Source organism: Carya illinoinensis, chromosome 15, assembly GCF_018687715.1.
Source record: "Carya illinoinensis cultivar Pawnee chromosome 15, C.illinoinensisPawnee_v1, whole genome shotgun sequence".
Taxonomy (NCBI): domain Eukaryota; kingdom Viridiplantae; phylum Streptophyta; class Magnoliopsida; order Fagales; family Juglandaceae; genus Carya; species Carya illinoinensis.
In genome coordinates, this window is record NC_056766.1 from 7,372,689 (window position 1) to 7,397,632 (window position 24,944).

The 24,944-nt window shown below is 36.2% G+C and overlaps 1 long non-coding RNA gene and 1 pseudogene across 1 annotated transcript; both read left to right on the forward strand.

The window, feature by feature from the left end:
- Positions 1 to 1,090: 1,090 nt before the first annotated feature.
- Positions 1,091 to 23,530, forward strand: LOC122296609 (annotated as a pseudogene).
- On the forward strand, positions 17,735 to 18,148 carry LOC122297429. The gene is made up of 3 exons (XR_006238774.1): positions 17,735 to 17,784; positions 17,898 to 17,935; positions 18,039 to 18,148. It is a non-coding gene; the product is annotated as an uncharacterized LOC122297429 (long non-coding RNA).
- Positions 23,531 to 24,944: the final 1,414 nt, after the last annotated feature.

Sequence of the window (24,944 nt, forward strand, 5' to 3'; positions counted from 1 at the left end):
TGTCTTGTAATCAACGCAAATTATAAATACATGACATCGGATCTCTCGAGCTACAATTGCGCAGAGGAAGAACATTCTCTCCCGCATATCTTACAAACCCTATCAAATGAATGGAAATGAATTAAAGTTAGTGCACTAAGATTATCTTAAATTCTTATTCAAATTTGATAATCTTGACTCGATATAAAGATCAATAAATAATGTAAATTATATACAAACAACTATAAATATTTATACCACTAAGGAGGTAGCCCAGTTGCCAAAGGTTAGGGGATTGTTCTTCCCTTCCTTGCCCGAAATCACATGTTCAAAACTGCCTGTCTTAATAAAACTTGGAACTAAAGTCTTGGAGGCCTTTACAAACCGGCACCTTGGTGGGGTTACAATGATAGGCTGCTGCACCTGTGGTCAAAAGCTATGGTTTAAACCAAACATGCCATAGCTAGTGGGGCCTTATGGTCATGCCCAGAGGGAGAAGCTACACTGCCGCCCCTCCCCACTCTTGTTGCAAGGAAAAAAAAAAGAAAAAAAGAAAAAAACCTTAAATATTTGTAACCCAGATCACTTAGTAAGTTTATCTTTCTTTTAATTTGAAATTTTACAATACTTTGTCCGACGTTAAAGGAATTTCTTTCATGTCTCGATACATCCAATTAGCACCGTTGAAATGATGTTGTCGTTGAATAAATCCCACGTTGATATTGTGCATTATAATGCTTGTATTAGAAAAGAATAAGTAGCCCGGCCTTGTGGCCTATGATAATCGTACCTTTAATTGAGAGCCAGGCTCAAAGAGTACAACAACGAGTCTCCGCTTAGCAGATTCGACCAGATTTCATACATGAATTTGGGTAAAAATAGAAGAACATGACAAACTTTTCCCGTCGTTTTGTTACCTTTTCCTCTGGGAAAACTATACCATGGATGACTTACTAAACTTCGAACGAGCAGTTGTACTCAAGTGATCTTGTCGGAAAGTCGACATGTTATTATATGTAGTTGACCATATTGTCTCTCTCTCGATGCAAACACCGTACCAAAGAATATTTGGAAAACTAGCGAAGTGAGCAAAGACCACTGATCTCCTTCGATGGGGAACAGTTTCAACGAGGACGATGATCATGCAGATCATAACCATTCGCTCATACGGCCAGAATCGTCTATACAAGATGAAGCAGATCGAGATCAAGATCATCAAGAAGCTAATAAAGACCTTTCCTCAAGGTTCTGGATTGAATCAAAGAAGCTATGGCATATTGTTGGCCCCACCATCTTCAGCCGCATCGTAAGCTCCTCCATGAACGTCATCACTGTGGCCTTCGGTGGCCATCTCGGCGATGTTGAGTTCGCTGCCATTTCCATATCCCTGAATGTCATCGCCGGCTTCAATTTCGGCTTCATGGTATTAATTCAACTCTATGTTCTATGACTTCTTAGTCTCTCTGCATGTCTGGAATGAATTTATTCTGAGAGTTTGAAATTCAGTTAGGGATGGCGAGCGCCTTGGAGACACTGTGTGGGCAGGCCTTTGGGGCGAAGAGGTACTATATGTTGGGCATATACTTGCAGAGGTCATGGATTGTGCTCTTCCTCTGTGGTGTTTTGTTCCTCCCCATCTACGTTTTCGCTGGTCCGATTATGAAACTCATAGGTGTTGGGAGCTGTTCTGACACAGAGACGATTCTAAATAAAGGAGGGACGAAATTTAACGTGGTTCGGCAATTGCCTACGTCCACAGCTGCTGTAATTTCACTATAAAAATAAATTTTTACAGAAAACTCTCTCTCACCCACTCTCTACACTTCTCTGCTTTCTCTCTTCCACGCTTTGCACTCAATTGCACTCTCTGATACTTAAGCTCTCCTATTTATAGGAGAGCAGATCAGTACTATGCAGCAAATTGCTGCATGATTTTTGGGAGGTGGGGAGGTGCCTAACAAAAGCACCGAACGGTGCCTTCGGTGCCTAATCTGCCAAAATAGTAAACGGTGAGCCATGCACCGTTTACTTCTTTGTCTCCATCTGCAACAATCTCCCACTTGGAGACAAATGAGTCTACATATCTTCATAGCAATTATCACAGCAACTTCAAATCATGCCTTTAAGTACGGAGGCCAACTGAAGCTATACACAGCTTCAGTTTGTCAACAGTAACTACTTTTGTAAACATGTCTGCTGGGTTTTCTGCTCCTCGAATCTTCTGAAGTATCAGCTGTCCACTATCGAGAAGAGATCGGATAAAATGGTATCGCAACTGTATGTGTTTTGTTCTGGAATGAAAGGCTGGATTCTTTGCAAGAAAAATAGCACTCTGACTATCACTGTGCAGAATGCCTTTTTCATTCTTCTTTCCCAATTCCTCCAAGAATGACTGCAACCAAACCATTTCCTTCCCTGCTTCAGTTATAGCAACGTATTCAGCTTCTGTAGTTGAGAGAGCAACTATCTTCTGTAACTTAGAAGCCCATGATACAGCTGTACCACCCAGCGTATACACAAATCCAGTAGTACTTTTTCTGCTGTCAACGTCACCTGCTAAATCAGCATCTACATATCCCTGTAGCTTTAAACCTGTTTTCGTAAAGCATAGTGACATATCTGAAGAGCCTTGTAGATATCTCAAAATCCACTTAACTGCTTCCCAATGCTGCTTTCCTGGATTACTCATGTACCTGCTCACAGCTCCCACTGCTTGTGCAATATCTGGCCTTGTACAGACCATGGCGTACATATGACTACCAATAGCAGATGCATAGGGTATTCTGTTCATGCATTCTTGCTCTTCCTCCATTTTTGGCGACTGATCCTTAGTTAGTCGAAAGTGACTAGCTAAGGGTGTGCTCACTGGTTTCGCCTTGTCCATGTTAAACCTTTTGAGCACCTTCTTCACATACTCCTCCTGCGAGAGCTTGAGAGTATCATTAGACTTGTCTCTAATAATTCTCATACCAAGGATTTGTTTTGCAGCACCCAAATCCTTCATCTCAAATTGCTTTGACAACTGCTTCTTCAGTTTATTGATCTCCTCGATGCTTGACCCTGCAACGAGCATATCATCCACATACAACAGTAGGATAATATAAGAGTTGTCAAAGTTCTTCATATAGCAACAATGGTCAGCCTGCAGTCTTGTAAATCCATTACTGCACATGAAGTTGTCAAACTTCCGGTACCATTGTCGTGGAGCTTGTTTTAGGCCATACAAGCTCTTCTTCAGTTTGCAAACTAGATTCTCTTTTCCCTTCACTGAGAATCCTTGTGGCTGGTGCATATAAATGTCTTCCTCCAAATCACCATGAAGGAATGCAGTCTTCACATCTAACTGCTCAAGATGTAGATTCTCTGCAGCCACAATTGCCAACACTAGCCTGATCGTTGTTAATTTTACAACTGGGGAGAAAATGTCTGTGTAATCGACACCTTCTTTTTGTTGAAACCCCTTCACGACCATTCTGGCTTTGTAGCGCTTGCTACCATTGTGCTCTTCCTTAATTCTGTACACCCATTTATTGTGCAAAGCCTTCTTGCCTTTTGGAAGCTTAGTTAGCTCCCATGTCTGATTTGACATCAGTGACTCCATCTCATCTTGCATGGCTTTCTCCCACTTGATCGAATCTTCAATTCGTAGAGCTTCATCATAACTTTCCGGTTCACCACTATCTGTTAGCAAGATGTAGTATAGAGATGGTGAGAACCGCTATGGTGGCCTGATTGTCCTTGAAGATCTTCGAATAACAGTGAGTGGTGTACGTTGTTCGATCTGTGGATCATCATTCTCTTGATCCTCGTTCTGATCAGTGTTGACTCGAGTAACATCAAAGTCAACAACCTCAGGTTTCTTTGGCTGCTCCTCAGGTTCAGCTTGTGACCTGGCTTTGTACAGAATCTGCTCATTGAAAATCACATTTCTACTTCTGATGATTTTGCAATTTTTATCATCCCAAAATCGATAGCCAAATTCATCATCACCATAACCGATGAAAAAACATTTTCTAGATTTGGCTTCTAACTTGTTACGATCAGTAGAATCTATGTGAACATATGATAAACAGCCAAAAACTTTCAAATGGGAAAGATTTACCTTCTTTCCGCTCCAGACTTCCTCTGGTAGATCGAACTTTAGGGGAACTGAAGGTCCCCGATTAATCAAATAGGCTGCAGTGTTAACTGCATCAGCCCAAAAACATTCAGGCAATCCTGAATTCAGCCTCATGCTTCTGGCACGTTCGTTGAGAGTTCTGTTCATGCGTTCAGCTATGCCATTCTGCTGCGGTGTCCCGGGAATAGTCTTCTGAAATCTAATCCCATTTGCAGCACAGAATTCTTTGAACCCTCCATCGATGTACTCTCCTCCATTGTCTGACCTCAGACATTTTAACTTCAAGCCTGTTTCATTTTCAACCATGACTTTCCACTTCTTGAAAGTATCAAATGTGTCAGATTTATTTTTCAAAAAATAAACCCATACTTTCCTGCTTGAGTCATCAATAAATGAAACATAGTACCGCGATCCTCCAAGAGAAGCGACTGGGGATGGCCCCCACAAATCTGTGTGCACCAACTCCAACTTTGTAGATTTTGGAGTTCTACCATTTTTCAAGAAACTAACTTTTTTCTGTTTCCCAAAAATGCAACCTTCACACATGTCGAAATCAGTTGATTCCAACTTTGGTAACTTCCCTTTGGATAATAGTATTTTCATTCCTTTCTCACTCATGTGACCAAGCCTTTGATGCCATAGGTTGGCATTTGCATCAGCAATTGCAATAGTATCTCTAATACTTGAAGTCATGTATAGAGTACCTGTTTTTGTGCCTCGAGCTACTACCATAGCTCCTTTTGTTATCTTCCACGTGCCACCGGTAAATAGTACCGAATGCCCATCAGCATCAAGTTGCCCTACAGAAATCAGGTTCCTCATGAGCTTAGGAACATGTCGCACCTTCTGTAGCAACCATGCACTTCCATTGGGCAGATTGATTGGTACATCTCCCATGCCTTCGATTTCCAACGCTTCACCATCTGCTAAGTACACCTTCCCGAAATTACCAGTGACATAATTCTGCATGATTTCTCGGTGTGCTGTAGTGTGGAACGAGGCTCCTGAATCTAACACCCAAGATTCAATTTGATTGTCGACTGAAAGAAGTAAGGCATCTTGGAGATCTTCTGTTGTGGCATTAACAGAGTCATGCTCATTCTTCTTCTTTGCTTCCTTGCAATTATTTTTGTAGTGGCCAGTCTTGCCACAATTCCAGCACTGTACTTGTTTTCCAGACCTAGATTTACTTCTGCCTCTTCGGGACTTCAATCTGCCCCGATTTGAACTTCTACTAGCTCCTCTACCTCTCGTCTCGAGGTTTAAGGCAGAACTGGAAGTTGATGCTTCTCCTGTATCTCTTCTGCGAACTTCCTCGCTAAGAATATGGTCCCGGATTTCTTGATACTTCATCTTTGTTTTGCCATAAGAATTGCTAATAGCTGTTCTCATGGCCTCCCAGCTTTTTGGCAATTGAGCCAGAGCAATCAGTGCACGTACTTCATCATCAAATTCAATCCCCACTGAAGCTAATTGATTGATGATGGTGTTGAACTCATTTAGATGCTGAATAACTGGAGTTCCTTCTGCCATTCTCAAGTAGAATAGCTTGTACATCAAATGCACTTTGTTATTGGCTGATGGCTGCTCGTACATGTCTGATAGAGCTTTCATCAAATCCGCCGTGGTCTTCTCCTTTACCACATTGTGTGCAACTGATCTTGACAGTGTTAGTCGAATGACTCCCAACACTTGTCTATCAAGGAGACTCCAATCTTCATTGCTCATGTCATCTGGCTTTCTTCCTAGGAGTGGAAGATGTAGTTTCTTCCCATAGAGATAATCCTCTATCTGCATTCTCCAGTAGCCAAAGTCTGTACCGTCAAATTTCTCGATACCAGCACCTTTAGCTTCTTCTCCAGCCATGAGTTCAAATTTAAACAAAAATCACCGTTACGTCTGAAATACTCGAATTAGCTGGAAACGAGTCCGGAATGATCCAAATAGTTTGTCAGCACTATTTGATCGTCGCGATAGAACTCCAATTGGCGTGATCTAGCCCAAAATGATCTGCAACACGTGGATGGTTCAGATCCAATGTACTGATGCCGAATCTCAAATTTTCGACCGTACGGATGAGTCCGGAATGATCCAAATAGTTGGAAACCACTATTTGATCGTCGAAATCGGACTCCGAATGGCTTAGATCTAGCCAAAAACAGATCTGAAAAAATGGAAGGTTCTGATCTGTCTGGCGCGTGAGATACACGAGCTGTACAGTGCACGTGGCGCGTGATATACACGCGCCTACAGACTGTGCGTGTGGGGGAGCGTGAGGCGCGTGTGTTACACGCGCCGAACCTCTCTAGGGCGCGTGTGGGCCCGTGGGCGCGTGTCCCTCAAGCGTCTTCAACCTCTGGCACGCGTGGGGGCGCGTGAGAGCGTGTGATGCACGCGTCTTCAACCTCTGGAGCGCGTGGGCGCGTGGGGTTGCAGCAAATGCACGCGCCGATCTTCTAGGGGCGCGTGTAGCCTCATCTGACCTCCGTTTTCGATTCCGTTTGCGGCAACGGATTCGTCTCGACGCGAGGAACACCGTGGGGTTGTCAAAAATTGATTTTGAACAACTTGAATTTTTGGACAGCTCGAACCGGTGCTCTGATACCAGTTGTTGGGAGCTGTTCTGACACAGAGACGATTCTAAATAAAGGAGGGACGAAATTTAACGTGGTTCGGCAATTGCCTATGTCCACAGCTGCTGTAATTTCACTATAAAAATAAATTTTTACAGAAAACTCTCTCTCACCCACTCTCTACACTTCTCTGCTTTCTCTCTTCCACGCTTTGCACTCAATTGCACTCTCTGATACTTAAGCTCTCCTATTTATAGGAGAGCAGATCAGTACTATGCAGCAAATTGCTGCATGATTTTTGGGAGGTGGGGAGGTGCCTAACAAAAGCACCGAACGGTGCCTTCGGTGCCTAATCTGCCAAAATAGTAAACGGTGAGCCATGCACCGTTTACTTCTTTGTCTCCATCTGCAACAATAGGACTCTCTGAAGAACTGGCGGAGTTGTCGGAGGAGGTGGCTTTGTGTCTAATACCGCTGCAGATCGGATTTACGTTTCTGTACCCAGTGCAACGGTTCTTGCAGTCGTAGCTTAAGAACTTTGTGATTGCGTGGGTTTCTTTTGCGGCTTTGCTGGTTAATTTGCTTGCTACATGGCTCTTCCTTTATGTGTGGCATTTTGGGCTTGTTGGTATTATTGTTGCTTTGGATATCTCTTGGTGGGTTTTGGTTTTAGGGTTGTGTGGCTATGCCGTGTGTGGTGGATGTCCTGAAACTTGGACTGGATTTTCTGCCCAAGCCTTTACGGGACTTTGGGAATTCATCAAACTTTCTGCTGCTTCAGGAGTCATGATCTGGTACTTTCTCCATTGATGATATTATTACAGTAATTAAATTCCATATGCTTGTGAAAAACAATACCATAATAAGATGAAGATGAGATTTTGTCCTCGAGACTTTGAAAATATATTTCTTTTCCTTGTTCCTGAGTAATCTCTATCGGATTACATTCCTCTTTCTTTTGCTGGTAATGAAAACAGCTTGGAGAGTTGGTACTACACAATACTGATGTTAATGCCTGGCTACTTGAAGAATTCCACTATTGCGGTGGATGCGTTGTCAGTCTGGTATGGAAACCTACCCTAGTTTCGTGTTGGTTGGTTAAAGATTAGGTTATCCTTCTCTTTGAAAAGGATGATCATGATAGTATATATTGAAATAATATTTTACTAAGATTTGTACTGCTTTGCTCTTATAATAAATCTGGATCTTCTGCAGCATGAACACCAATGGGTTGGAGCTCAAGATCCATATCGCTTTCCTTGTTGGCGCAGGGTACCTTTTCTCTCTCCCTTCTTACTTTTCAATAAGACCATTAGCAGTGCACCTCCATATATATCAACTTATCTGGTAAATTAGCAGTGCACCTCCATATACACCACGTGCCTTAGTTTAAAGAAATAATACTTATGTTCAGACAATTTCACCAAACTCGATAGCATGCTGTATAAATACCCGATATTATGTTCAGACAGTCATAGCTTTCAATAAAATTGGACTACCGTTTATTTCCTAAAAAAAGGGGGGGGGGGGGGGGGGGGGGGGGGTTCAGACGAAGTACACTACACGTCCAAACTCGATATTAGTTACTCATGATAACATATATAGACATCCATCTGAACAGAACGTAGAACGTAGAAACAAAGAGGAAAGGACATAAAGATCATCAGTGAAACAAACCAACACCCGGAATTTCCTGAAACATATTGTTGAAACTGCCCAAAGTTTACACTCGGAATTCACATGCGGAAGTACCCTTGATTCGCCAAACTTTTATATCGTGGAGTTGGTCAACTTATGATATGATAACTCGATGTCAAGTCGGACAACGTACTAATTAATAAAGATCAGATGTAAGCATCCATAATAACTGATATGTTAGAACGCCAGCTTATGATATATACAAGTACGCATGGATGATGATGAGCTACATTTGATGCAATATTGGGTATTGATTATTATATAAAATAACAAAAATTTTATGTTCAATCACTTTTATGTATTCTATCTTTTGTACATGTACACTCTACTTATATGATAATTGATTGTGTATTTAAAAAAAATTAATGAAGCCAATCACATAAATAAAGTGCATAGAGAGTATACAAAAATGACTTTACATAGCATTACTCATAAAATAATTGAAGAAGAGATTATGGAGACGCATGCAGCAAATATCTCCTTTAAGCTAGCAAACTATTGAGATTAATTTAATCATTAAGTAATGGTAGATACAATCATGGAGTGTAAGCGCCGTGCAGTCATTTTGAAAAAGAGTAGAGTTTACTATTAAAAAATTAATTTATTTTCATATAAATCCCGTATTTATTTACTTTTTCAAAATAATTGTATGACACTTGCGCAATATCATTTTTCCTAATCATTATAGTCCGGGTTCGGTATTCCACATTCAGTACTGCTAAATTATTAATTTTCCTTGGGTCAAAAAATCAAAATCAATCAAATTATTAATTTGATAGTACTAATTAAAATATTAAGGGGACGAAAAATTAGGGTGGCAAAGGTTCTATCTTTCTTAATTTTCTTTGCATTCTTTATGGTGGGCACATGATTTGAAATTTAGTCGATGGGACGCTCAATTGACAAGAACAAATCAAGAGTAGTACTGGAGTTTTAATATTTCTATGTTAATTGGTAATAGTATTTTTACTATGAATAAAATGGGTTCTAATGAGATAATGCAAAATTAACAGCTCCTACTAGAGTACTATTTAGGACTTAGAAATTGATTATTTTCCGAGTGTCTATCGAGAGGCTTACATGGCTATGAATCCTTCTAACCTGAAACTCACAAAATATAATAATTCTAAAAAATCAAATACCTCAAAAATCATCCCAAAGAAATTTAACTCACCACTAAAGCTGTATTTGGATATTGAGCTGAGGGCATCCACATTGGCTTGGCCAAATGAGATATTTGGCCAAATTTTACATAATTTGGCTCAAAATTCCTTCATATTAGATTGGGCAAATTTAAAATAATTTAGACTTTTGTTATAGTGATTGGCTAAAGATGGAAGACCACTATTCATTCATCAAATGTTAAAATATTAATTTCTCATTCCAAACAAATAAATTAAATTAATTAGAATATAATTAACATTTAACATTTAGAATATAATTATTATTAACATTTAATAATATTTTTTAATATTAATTGAATATAATATAATAATTATTAGCATTTAATAATACTTTTTTAATATTAATTTAATTATAATATAATAATATTAATGTAATATAATATAATTATTATTATTATTAACATTTAATAATACTTTTTTTAATATTAATCTAATTAGAATATAATTATTATTAACATTTAATTGGTAGAATTACAAAATGTGAGAAAATAAATTAAATAAAAAATTTATTAATTTAATAATATTTTATTATTATATAGAGAATGAATGGTTAATCCAATGTGGGGATTGAATTTTGATGGAATAGACAAATGTAAAAAGTGTTGATATTGGCCAAATTTAAAGATGAATTTAACTAAACCAATGCCAATGCTCTGAGCTGATATAAGTTGAGTTCATTATAAATAGTAATAAGTTAATTAGGTAGAGTGAATTATGTGAGACTCATCTAAAATGAGTTTAGATGTATTTGGATGTTAAGAAGAGTTTAGTACTATTTATGAAAAATTAAAAAAGGTTATGGATCCCAAATATAAAGATGTGTTGAGCTAAAAAAGTTGTGAGTTCCATGTGTAAGAAGTTTTTGAGTTTAGATGAGTTTAGTAATTTGAGAATTGGATATTTGGATGTTAGACTTAACTTAAAATTAGATTGATTAAGTTAATTTCAGCTGGGTCTTGCAACCAAATGGGGCCTAAATATTCTCTAAACACTTATCTCTCATGTATCTTATAATTCTGTCACATGCTATTTATTTCAACTATCACGACTGTCAAAGTTATTTATAAAGAAAATGGTGGAGATAAAGGACTGAGTCCACTTGACTCAGTAAACAATAAATTTATAATAGTATGTAAACATGAACTTGTAAAGAGTGTAAAAAAAAAAGAAAATTATAGGAAAACATACCAATATTTTCAGAAATCTTTATTTACAGTAATAGTATAGACAAAAGACATTTGGATAAACATAATTGAAACATACATCGTAACATAACATAAGTCATGTTAACTCCTGTGTTAGGATTGTGCGCGCTTTCCCCTATGATTGATTTGGCTGAAACAGAAGTTGAATCTTCCCCTTTTAAACCTGACATGTCAAGTGTGTACACAAGTAAGACCTGAAAACCATTATGTCTCCACAATGGGTGCACTCAAAAATAGAAATGTTGTTATGTACCAACATAATGACATAAGCCAAAATTTTTACACCCATGATAAGATCGGGATGGAAGCAAAAATAGAATATCATGCTAGAGGGTTTTCAAATACACTATCATATCATAATAGAATACTAAGTGGATAAATATCATATATATAATTATATATAAATTTTATATTTCATATTCACTCCTTTTATACATACACTTGAGAACATGGTATCAAAAATGCTCATTCCTACACCAGTTGTAACAAAAAAATATTTCATTTTCTTGTTCAGATACAAAGAATAGTACAGAAAATGATCGAGATTGTTTTCATAACAAAAAGATGTAAGCTTTTCATGAGATCAATCTCAATCAATTTTTGGCAATGTCTAGCTAGCATATATGGGAGCATTACTTACATGAACTTTTTAACATCTCTAAATATCCTCACAATAGTGCCAACCAAATATCAATCATCACCAATAAATAGGCGTGAAAGTTGTGGCAATTTTAAATCGCAAGTGACTATGTAATTAAGCACGTACTTTACAATTCAAAACCTAAGTTGCTTCAATAACTTATATTCCATAAAACCTAAATTTCTTGTACCCTAAAATATCATCACTCCCAAAATATTTTGATTTTCACATAATTTCTTCAAATATTCACATGATTAACCGCTAAAATATTTGCCACATCCAAAACAACGAATTTACTTATTCATCCAAGGATTAAAAACAAACCCATGATCCACCTGATACAATTTATCCGAAACACTTGAACAATGGAATAAAAACCCCACCTATTCGATCCTAAGTCTACCACTGAAAATGTGTCTAACTTTATATCTTCAACTTTGGGACCTAAATAGAGCTTGGACCCTTTCTATTTTACTCTTAGCATATTCTGCACGTAATTACCACTACAAGAAATCGGGGGTTTTACAGCGATTTCTTTTTGTTGAAAAAAAAATCGCTGCAATAACATATTAAAAGCAGCGATTTCAGTACGCTGCAGGCCTTCAAAACAGTAATTTTAATTTTTGTCTATTTGCAGCGATTTTTTACTTATTACAACGAAACGTAATGCTGCAAAAGAAAATTACTGTGCACTTGTGAAAATTGTAGCGCCTATTTGTTCTATTACAACGATTTTCACCGTCGGAGTTTAAATTTAGGTTTTAGCAGCGCTGTATTCTTCGCTACTACAGATATTGCCGCGCCCATCACTGCTTTCACTTTTAATTCCCCCCCCCCCTACCAACTTTTTTTCCCCCAATGTTTGCTCACTCCGATTCTCATCTGCCCAACCTTCTGCAGTTCGATAATTTCCCACCAACAATCTCGCAGCTCAATCCACCCCAACGAAAATAGACCTTATCGCGTTCTCGAGTGGCTTGATCTCCTTCACCTCTAGCCACTCGAGCGTTTCTCCCATTCGGGTTCTCTCCCATTCGCGTTTTTGGTTCACCAAAATCAAACTTATGCCGAGCTCCCAATCGTAAACCCTAATGTGCAAACGGCCTTCCACTTGAGTCTTAAGCATTGTCTCTGTTTGGGAAGCTGAAGGACTATGTTTCCACCTTCGCTGGAATAGACGATTCCGTGCCTCCATTTCTAGTCCGAAGTTATCAGTCTTCTGTTTTCAAGAATGATCATACGAGGCTCCAGGTATCTCCTATTGCCACTGATTTTTTCAATACCCCTTTACGAGTAGGTTGCATTACAAAAGTTGTTGTTTTTTGATGTACACTCGTGGGTCTTTTGGTTGATGTGAAACTGATGTGCCATACGTTTGTTTGAGTTAAACTTTTGTGTATCTGCCTCTTGTGTTTGGATTGCTCAATCAGTTGTGTGTATTAGATAATTTGAGTATTAAGCAAATAGAACTGCTTGTAGCTGAACCAGATGCAACGATTTGAACAACAACACCCAGAAATGCTGTTTGGACAAATTTAACTTGTGGGATTCCAGGGTATACGCATTTATCTTGTATTGTATGATGGAAAATACATATATAGATACATTATAACATAACATCTAATAGCAAGCTTACCTAAAATCTATCACATTAATATCATGATTGGAATTGATAAAACTGTAAAAAATAATAATATTTCTGCCATAGCTTACAAACTCCTACCTTGGAGAGTCAAGGTATTGTCTCGAATCTGATTTAACACAAACAATAAGAGAAAGTTCAAGTTAGAACCAACGAGAAAATATCCATTGGTTCTTGGGTATTAAAGTATTTTAGTTAGTACAAATATTAGAGTATGACTCGATACTCATGCATGTTATAATTATTGAGCAGTTTTTATATAGGATAGTTTACCCTTGTATACACACACACACACACACACACACACATATATATATATATATATACATGTCTGTATGTGTGTGATTTTATTGGCCATGGCATGCAGGCAGCAGTGGTGGTGATCATACGTTGCATATTGTTCAACCTATACTATTATTTCTTTGGAGTTTGTAATTCTTTTCCTTTAATTTGGAGCTATATATATATGTCATTGTGTTTGTGTGTGTGTGTGTATATACAACTTATAAAGAAAAAGTGTATAAATACACAGTTTTGAATTAGTAATATATACATCTTTTTGGAGAGCTGGTTTAGAACATTGGTGGTGTTATCAGCAATAGTTGATGCACACATGAGAGATAAGAGTACATATATATATGTACGTCCTTTTTGGAAGATGTCATTGATCCTTTTGCAAGGGATGGTGTCTTCTCAATAGAGACTATTGGAGTTTTTACCAAAGCCTTCATTCCTTTACAAGAATTCATGTAATAATGATCATTTTCAAGCTTGAACAACTATCTGCATTGTCTGCATTCAAGTCTGAAGTATTTTGTTTGAATTTGTGGTTTATGGTTTTATTCTCAAGGGGACTTAGATCACACTTTTAAGTTCAGTATTCCAACATTTGCAGCATAGCTACTCTTCACAATATCAGATATTTTGATTAACTCATTCTTTATCATGGCTTTGGTTTGTTCTCAAGTCAAGAAATGATTAAAGTTTCTTCTTGATTGCATTCTAGCACTACAATTTCTTAAAACTTTGCTACAGATGGTTGGTAATTGTTGATGATCAATCACTAAGTTCCTTCAATACAATGAAATGTGTGGGGATTTGTACTATGATGCATGCTTGCTTACATGTGTAAAGTTAATTAAGAACCATACTTTTCTTGGCCATTTTATATTATTCTGCACATGTTCCAAATATCAAGGCAAAAATTGATACTATGAGTATATTATTATTAGCTTCTACCCTTTTATTGTTTTAGTTCCGATTGTTAGGATATATGTGGTCAACTCTAAATGGTGGGATGGGGCTACATTGTGTTTGAGTTAAGGTGGGATGAAATATTTTCTTAAATATGCATTGGGATGTAAAGGATAAAAAGAGAAGATCGTCTATTTTAAATCTTTTCTGTTTAGTGTATTTATAATATATTGTAGCAAATTTTTGTGTGTTTTAGGCTATGAAAACCATATAGTTTCACTAGTATTTTTTTTATTTGTTAACAGACTATTGTGCTTTTCTTACTTGCAGGTAGAACCTATTTTAGCTGATAGATAGAGCTAGAACCTATAGGAGGAGATAGGATAGATGGAAATTGTACCTTTCTTAAACACACTTCCAAGTTCTAAAATTTTCTACAACAGATTCTGTTATGGTTTCTTTCAACTTCATGTATCCTTACATGTTCCCCCTAATACTTGTTTAGTTGGGTGTGTAACTATGTGGAGGGAAGGTAGAACTCTGCAGAATTCGTGCTGTCTACTGCTTGAGGAGGTGAGATGATTTTTTGCCTTGTTTCTTTCCATGCCGACAGTTTCTACAAAAAGGTTCTGCTATAGTTTCATTTATTTCCTTTCTTAGTTATTTGCTCAACACAAAAATAGCAACCAAAACATCCGCATTATCTAAGAGATTTTCCTGCAATCAGAATTTTCGTATGATGATCTTCCACTTCAATTTTTGTTCATTAAAAATCTCAATAATTACTTGTTTAGTTTAGTGTATAACCAAGTGGAGGGAGTGCTTAAACAAGGGAACTTTACACAACCTATTGCACAAAAGACGTGAGATAATTTTTCTACTCCATTTTGCCCCAAACATTTCAATTTTTGCTGTGATTTTAGTCCTCTCTTTTTAATCCTTTCCAGAACTTCATTTTTTTTGTCAAACTCCTAAAAATCAGTTTGTACTTGTGAGCTATGTCTCCAAGCAAGTAATTGAAGTGAACAACTAAGGATTTCTCCCAAACCAGTAAGTCTCTCTTTCATAAATTTCTAGTTTTGCCACTAGTCCATCTCATTCTTTTTAACCATCTTTGTATGACTTAGAACTTTGTTTCTTTTTCTTTTCCTTAATTATTGATCATGGTAGTAGCATAAAATAGATAATGGTCGCTGCATTTCGTTCATTTCCACTATTAAGACTATGTTAGGCACATAGAACACAACCAACCTCTCAGGCTTGGATTCGTAAATATATTTCTGTTTTGGGTCATGTCTTCTTCTAACTGTGTTAATTAATATTATGACGCTTATAGAGAATCCTCTATTAGTTAGAACCCTTTTCCTCCTTATTTCGACCATGGAAAGTGTGTGTACTTGTAATTGTGTCAAGTGGTACAAAAATTGAAGTGAAACATAGCTGGACAGCAACTACAATAGCAGAAAGTTTGACTCCTACCTAATTGTTCATTTTATTTTCTCTTTAAACCACTCCTAACTTTAACCAGTGTTGCTATACTACCTTTAGCCTCTGTTTTGATTTTTGGCCCCTCATCTTCTTCCTCATCATCCTCATTGAAAGAATACGCTACATCCTTCATAGCTTTGTTACTTGATAGAGTAACAATCTTTGGGACCTCTTCACCAACAATAACTGTATCGGCTAGCAACACCAAGAATTTCTGAGTTTTTGGGTTGTTGGTCTCAGCCTGCAAGTTATGGAATCCAATGACACGTTAACTACTATGCACTGGTTTTAGTATTAGATCATTATTAGCGTTAAGACTAAGACCCGACTCATGAAACTCAAGGCCAATTCTAGTCCCTGCAGTTTTAGTCATGCTTGCAGCCAAATCGAGGGCATCCTTCTCAACTACTGAGAGAGCAGCAAGATATGCAGCACTGGCCTTGCTTCCAGATGTGTTGCACTAATTGCTGCAGCATGTGCCTTGAGAAGAACCTCATAAGCCTTGCTCTGTAAGGCTTATGGCATCAACATTGGAGGGTAACAAATATCAACATTGTCTTTCTTCAGCTTGACCTTAATTCTTGCTGGTTCCAATATGTCATTCTCTGTGTCATCCATTAATGAAGCATGTGAAACCTTCTTTTCCTAATTGATAATCTTTTTAACTTTTGCGACTACAAAACTCCTCATCACTGATGAAGTCAATAATGCAGCTTTATTTACATTTGTTAAGAAAGCTTTTTCAGGTTTCATAATTATATTCTTGAGAATTCAATTCTTTTTCATCACTTTCTAATAATCAGGATGTTGTTTCAAAAGGCCACTGTTTTCCATTCATAGTAATCATACCCATATATATATATATATATATATATCATATATAGTATCAAAACTTCTTCCAATTTGTGTTCATTTTTCTGTATGTTTCTTGTTCAAAGAGTGTTTTTCTGAACTCCTTTTTTTATTAGAACAAAAGAATTATTGAATCACTCATATGATCTTACTCCAATCACCCTCAACATGTGGGGGATTGGAGTAAGATCATTCTATCATGTTTTATCCCTATGACAGTAACTCTTTTACTTTAAATAATATTTGGCAGAACAAAGCAACTCTAAGAGTAGCTTTCCTTATCAGGACAGATCCTTAGAGAAAATACTATGGATAATAGAAAAAAATATTGTGATGGATCGGTGTTAGGAGTGTGGAAATGATAGAACATGCCTTATTGCTTGTTAGGTGGCTAGCCCACTTTAGAATGCTATCTTTGGTTGTTCACTTTAGATTAAGTCATGCCCTGTAGTGTAATGGAGCTTTTGGCATGTTAGAGAGGGAGGTTTAGTAGTTCAAAGAGAGATGCATTATAAAAGATGATATCAGGTTGCTTGTTGTGGTGTATTTCTTGAGAAATATACAACTGGAGCTTTAAAGGTTAGGAGAAAACGATGGCAGTACTATTGGATTTTCTTTTAAAACTTTTCTATTTCTATTTGTCCAGATTTGCTTACCCTTTCTTTGTCCTCTTACCAAGTGTTTCTCATGTATGCACACTATCTACTAGAGCAACACTATTTTTTTATCATTAATAAAGTTCAACTTATCAAAAAATTTTAGTGGTGCTGCAAAGCCAATAGCAAAGTTCAGTGTTGCATTTCCATAAACAACAAAATGATCTAGTTTTCTGCATGCGACAAAGCAACCCTATCATAAGCTAATAACCATTCTTCAAAATTTAAGAAAGTCAGAGAAGATTAAAAAGCAAATGAAACAATATATTGTTTTATGGTTCTTTTTCTTCAATTTTCTAGTTTTCTTGGCACCCAATTAGGCGTTCTTGTTCTTTCATTGTGATTAGATTGTTCAATTAGTGATAAAAAGTGAGTGGCAGATGATAATGCAAAAGGAATGGTAAAGGGACACAAAATTGGAAGTGCTCCAAGGAAAAGGCTTGCTGACATAACCAACTTTCAGCAGCAGCAGCAGCCAAATGCAGTAAACCAACATGTGAAGCAGCTGCCCATATTGCTTACAACTAAAGAGTATATCGAAAAGCTACGGAAGGTATGTTTATATTGATTTCGTATTTTGTCTACCATATGTCACTGGATATTCATAATATTCAAATGTGTGATCTCAGTTTAATTTACTGAGGTAATCCTGAATATGATTTTCAGGAAAACATGACACTTATGAAGCTTCTTGTAGAAAGAAAGTATCCTTCACGGACAATCTGGCTTACCGATTTATTCATTTTCTCACATTAGTTTTTGCAATATGGTTCTGGCCTTTCTCCTTTCCTTGACTTTGGTTGGCAGTAAAATTATTGAACTGAGCGTAATTGAGCTACAGAAACTGAGAATCAATTTGCTAAAAGTGCAGCAATAGAATTTGCAACTTGCCCAAGCAAACAGCCAGATGTTGGCAGTACCTTCACATCTATTACTTCTCAATTGTTCAATTTTCTTAAAACTTTCAGTTAACTATTTTCTAGGACTTCTGAATCAGAGTGTTGATGCCTTGATGAAACTGACATATCATTTTCATCCTGCAGGAGCTTAATTCAGGTAAAGACAGGGTAAGTTAAATTCTGTTGCAAGAAAGTGGTACAACTTGATTTCATTCTCTTATTAGGTGCTTTTCATGTAGCTACTGGGGCAATACCTATCGTTTCATCAGTAAAAGAGTGTTACTGCTCGATGCATTGATCCCTTATCTTGTAATCCGTAATAACTGTGTTCGTTCCTTTTTCAGCTAAAAGCACTTCAGCATGAGCTTGGATGCAAAAATGGCTTACTCAAAGCAAGAAAACTAGACTCAGAGGTTAGTTTAAATAGTATCCCATTTAATCAATTCCATATTCTGGATTGGAATCGTGAGATGTACTGCTTAATCATTTCTACTAACTTAAAGTGCCAATATGGTTAAATTTCCTTTGGAATAAATTACTCATTTTCTATTACTATCACTGATACTTCATGTGAGGTTATTAGAATAGAATGTTGTTGATATGTAGGCTGGTGTTCCCACTGTCAAATAAGCCTGAATGGCATATGCATATCTACTTATATAACATTTATGGTACATGCTTAAAAGCAACACAAGTATCAAGAAATATGTACAATAGGGCTTCAAAAGATTAAATCTATATATGGAATCTGCACGCTAGGACAGAAAAGCATGCATCTAAACCAATTTTCTATATCAGGCAAGAAATCCTCTTTGGGTGAAGAACCTTGAATATGGTCAAGTTAGTATTGCCATACAGCCATCTTAAAACTTTTATTCCTCTTTCTGTGGTTGATCTTAAAAGTAATAAAATTTCAATTGGTGGTTGATGAATAGACAATTGTGCAGGTAGACTGGATATGCACCAACAAGTTATAATATGTGGCCACACATTGATAAGGTATTATCCTATCTCATAGTAGTTTTTTGGCTTTCTGTTTTGAGTCAGCAACTGGCTGATTTTCGCTATATGAGGCAATTTTTTTGCTGTTTGAGGCAACTTGCAGTAGATTAGAACCATAGCACAAAACATAGTAGCAGAGTACATGCGTTACTCATATATATGTTGATATATATATACATACTGTTTTGAGTTATGCAGTGTAGAAGATCAACTGATATTCACATGAAATAACTGCTGAAGAGTTTACTTGCTTAAATGACTGTAAAATACTGCACTGATATTAGCCTGACTTATGTTTGCCATTTTGGCAATTGGCGATGACTACATGAACATTAAGTTTGTGTTTCCTAATTGAGTATTATCAATCTTGTTCAATAATAAATGTTTGCTCTATTTAAAGTGCCTTTTTACATAACGGCTCTCTATATGGTCATTGACAGATTGGAGTTGGAGAGATTGAAAGGCACCAAAATACTGAACAATGAATCCCCCCCCCCCAACTTGATGCAGATGTGTTGAAGCTGTTCTACCCAATGTCCAGGTGCACATTGTTATCAAATACATTAAAGTATTTTAGTCCATAGAGGAGCAGGACAGTTGAACAATTGTTCATGAATGTGGACATTTTTAGATAATGTTTAGAAGCAAGAAATGAGATTTATATATGTTAGTATTTTGTAAGTTGTAGGTTTTGCAAGCAGAAATTGGTCCACCCCAATGTATATAGCCCATAACTACATTAATGTGAATTTTCCATTGGCTTTAGATGAATGAAAGTGTTTGATTTATTATATTCGATGAAAAAGGTTATAGATTTATAATGAAAGTGCCTAAAATTTTCCTATTTCTAAATTGGATGTTGGATAAACTATAAGTGTTATATAGCAATGTAATAGAATTGCTCATAGGTGTATTCGTTTCATGTAGGATCATTAAACTTGTGGTGATGCCAATGAATGATGAATTAACAACAATTAAGTGATTTAAATTAAGTGAAGTTTAAGGTACTAAAAAAAAGTTAATATATAAATTATTTATTAGTCATTGACATGAACACAAGAAATAAAAACTATATTTCAGATCAAGTTCGTAAATGACGGTTATATATATATATATATATATATATATATAACTAACATAACTGGCGAGATCGGGAAAAAAAAAATACACCAATAACTTAATTCCAGCGAATTTCATACCAATTGCAGCGATTCTTAATGCTGCAATTAGCAATTAACAACGATTCTAAGTGACCACATTTGCAATAGTTTTAACCTTTTGCAGCGCTTTTCAACCTATTTTCAGCATCTACATTACACTGCAAATCCTCATTTCCAACAATTTTAAGACAAATCGCTGCAATTACTATAATCTAATTCCAGCGATTTTAGTTGCATTTTCAACATTTATATTACCCTGCAAAAGCTTATTCGCAACAAATTTCTAAAAAAGCGCTGCAAATGAGTCTGCAATTTCAGCGCTTCATTGAGCAATTACAGCGATTTTAAATACTGTAATTAAACTTTAACAACGATTTTTCAATAGTTGATGATCACATTTGCAACAATTTTCTTTTTTTGCAGCGCTTTTGGTTTCTTTTGCAGCATTTTCGTTACGCTGCAAAATCTTATTTCCAACAAATTTATAACAAAGCGCTGCAAATGAGTAAGCAATCGCAGCGCTTTATTAAGCTATTACAACGATTTTAAATGTTGTAATTACACTTTAACAACGATTTCAATCACCTTAATGATGACATTTGCAATAGTTTTTGTTTTTACCAGCGCTTCTAGTTTAAGTTTCAGCATTTATATCACGCTGGAAAAACTTATTTGCAACACTTTTTTATGAATCGCTGCAGTTGTAGAAAGGAATTGCAGCGCTTTTGGTAGTATTTGCAAGGATTTTGTTATGCTGTAATTGATATTTCTCAGCGATGGATGTATATGGGCATGGGCTCAGTTGCAGCAATGTTAAAAGTATTAGCAAGGGAAAATTTTCGCTAGAAATGGATGTTTTAGCAACGAAAAATTTTTTTGCGCTGCTTTGGGCAAAAAAGACGCGATTATTGCAGCGAACGTGCAAGGAAGTTAAAATCGCTGTAAAAGAGTATATGCATCAGTTTATGTGGCATTTTGCAACGATTTTAAGCGCTGCAAAAGACCTAATTTCTTGTAGTGTACACACATGACTTAAAAGAAAACACATACTCGCTATCAATCATACATGGTGCCGAGAGAGAGAGATACAGAGTGAGAGAGGCTTACGATATGAAGCTTCAACCCAGCATGCGTGGGCATGGATGTACGATGGTGTTCTCTATTCCGTGGTCTGGGCACCTTAAGGCTGCTGGAGGAGGCTGAGCAAAGGCATGGGTGTTTGTCCAAGGGTCTGGGTTATGGAACTACGGCACCGCGATGAGGTTTGTGGCAGTTTTCTTACAGTTCGATGTCCAACAACCCCGAATTCGGGATTGTTGGACATGGACAGGGAACTGCCATTATAGTTTTCTCTTATGAGTAACTATTTTTTATCCGATACTTTTTTGTTGATCTCTCTCTCTCAATATAAATACAGAGAGAGAACTCCACTATGCTCTTTTATGGCAATGCAATTTCAAATAGTGGATAATATTCTCTTGATCCATACTTTATCCTGCCCAAAAAAATTAAAGAAAATAAAATCATAATCCAATAAGGTAACCCAACATGCATGTTTCAAACACAAGTAACAGGGCACCACTTTTTAATTTGGTTTTGGAAATAGGCTAATAATTGTTCATTTTTATTAATTAATATAGTAATATTAACTCTACAAAAGTTATTTTGTGCCATGAAACTCAAAGAATAAGGGTGGCCAATGAATTGGGAGCCGGCAATGCTAAAGCTGCGAAATTTGCAACTATTGTGTCAGTGTCCTACTCAGCTGCTATTGGACTCTTCTTATGCAAACTAATCTCAATAGTCCATGACAAGATTGCATACATATTCACGTCCAGCGCCGATGTTGTCCAAGAAGTTGATAAGATGTCATTCTTGTTAGGGGTTACAATTCTACTCAACAGTGTTCAACCAGTTTTATCGGGTTTCTGCTAATCTCAATCTCTCTTAATTAGTATAATTTAGTGCATTTGATGAAATATTGCCTATGTTTATTCCACTAAAAGAGTTGTGATATATAAATTATCTTCTTCACTATATATGACGACAGGGGTAGCTGTTGGGTCAGGAAGGCAAGCAACAATAGCATATATAAATCTTGGCTGCTACTACGTTATTGGACTTCCTTTTGGAATTCTAATGGGATGGGTGTTCGATTTGGGCATCATGGTAATATGTGTGCTTAGCATCTATGCTATTATTATTTTGATGCTAGCTTTACTTTTACTTTTCTATCTAAGGGTAGGTTTGGGGATTAAGATCAAATAAAATTTTCATCTGATCTCATCCTATCTTATTTCCAAACACAATTCAAATACAAAATTTTTAAACTAATCATTACAACGTTTTCCAACTTTCAAATAAAAAATAAAAAACAATTCTAACTTTTTCAAATCTTCAAACAAAAATAATATTATAGAATTATATTCTTATAATATTTTAATTTTATAATATTTTTTATTCAACTTTTTCTCTCTCATTTTTTACAATCCAAAAAATCTCAACTCAAAATATCTCACTGTTATTCACAAACAATCTTATTACTATTTACAAAAATTTTATCTTATCTCATTCTCCAAACCTACCCTTAGAGTTTCCAAGCGATCTTGCCCATTGTTGGCCAGAGGCCAACATTTTTAATAGAGTAATACTATTATTCATTATTGCATATATAGAGTAATCCTATTCCATATATGCATGTTGTAAGGCGTTAAAACTAACTTTTGATGACCTAAGGTTGAATTCTAAACATATATCCATTCATGCTTGTATGATATTGTTTGAGTGATGATATATATAGGCGCAAAGTAGAAAGTATTTTGTGTGTGTATATATATATATATCATTTTCCATAATAATGTATATAATTATTCAAGTAGATCATGATCATCAAGCTTTTGGGGAATAGTACTTATGCGATTAGTTGGTGGTGATAGGGTATTTGGGGTGGCATGGTCTTCGGCGGGACGGGCATTCAGACTTTGATATTGGCCATCATGACAATACGAAGCAATTGGGTGACACAGGTACATAAATATGTTTTGGACATATATATATATATATATATTCTCCAAATTGATCATAAATATAAATTATATGATTCTTTTTTACATATTAATTCATATAAGACTCTTAAATATGTATGTTTCTGGATTTGTAGGCTGAGGAGGCCAGCAAGCGTGTAAGCAAGATGTCAAGTAGTCCTAAACCAGACGATCAATTGGAATTTGAACATTAATAGAATTCTTGATATTCATGAATCTTAATTGCCACCGATCGATATACCCACCAATTTGAGGCCTTTGTTTTTCTTTTTTTGTTCTGATCTTCAAACCATGTATTGATGTCGCTTTTCTCTGCTTTAATCTGTGCGTTAATTTGCGTTTTAAACTCCAATAATATATTGGTGTACCATTTTTATGCAAAACATTCTTACGAGATCGATCCTTCAATTTGATATCAATTAATCCCACATCGGAAGGTTTTCATACGTCAAAGATGCTAATATTATCTTGAAAATCCATCTAACTCATGGCGTGCTTACTTTCAGGAAAATTACTTTGACATGGATGACTTCTATGGACTTTGGTAGCAAATCAATTTTGGAAAATACTATTTATTATCATTTTAATTATTATTCTTGCTAGGTCCAACATTCCCCTCAAGGGAGTGGATCGAACCCTATTTGATTAAGGTTCATGGGCCCCAATACCTATGGGCCGGCCATGTGGTTGTTAGAAATGTAGTGGTAATAGAACGGACAACTTGGAGAATGAACAACTCCTAACAAGACACTCGCCCCACTGGCGAGATTAGGGTCCTAATGGCTTGCATTCTAGTAAAAGATCAAGGAAGGAAACTAAACCTAGGAATAGGCCTTACTATATGGAGTCAACCATCCATATAAATATACACCAAGATAGACATCAAAGACAATGGAATAAAACAAACAAAAACACGATTTACCATAAATGACTTAGGTATTAGAGATGTCCCTCACAATCCTGACCTACTCTCATTTTCTGGTTGCAGGTTATAATAAGGACTAGTTGCGGCAGAACGAAACATGTACTCAACAATTCTATAATCAATATTTTTTATTATAATGTCAACTTATTTCCAGATGAATAATAAAAATAACATATTACTTTTCATTAATCATTTATTATCACATAGCTAATACGAAGCAAAACATAATTAAAAAGATAATGAATAATATATCTCATTATTTTATACCAACACACATATGTTGATTATTTGCTAATAGACAACTTTTTTTCTTGCAAAAACTCAAGTCCATCCACATTTTCGTCAATATTTTGTATGGAAAATTTTAATCCTAAGCCAGTTTAGGGATCACACACAACACACTTTTGATGTGGCAAACCCAATCCATTCCAAGTCCAGTCCAGTCACTACAACAAAGACTAGTTTTTGCTGCGGTCTACTTCCGCAGCAAAAAATGGCAAAATCGCAGCAAATTTCAGTTTGCTGCGATTTCTACACCGTAGGTGAACTGCGGAAAAGGAAGCCTGACATATGCCCATATTTTCGCAGCAACCAAATCGCAACAAATTCATCTTTATTTGCTACGACTAAAAATTGCAGCAAATAATTATACAAATTTTTTTAAAAACAAATTACTAAACAGA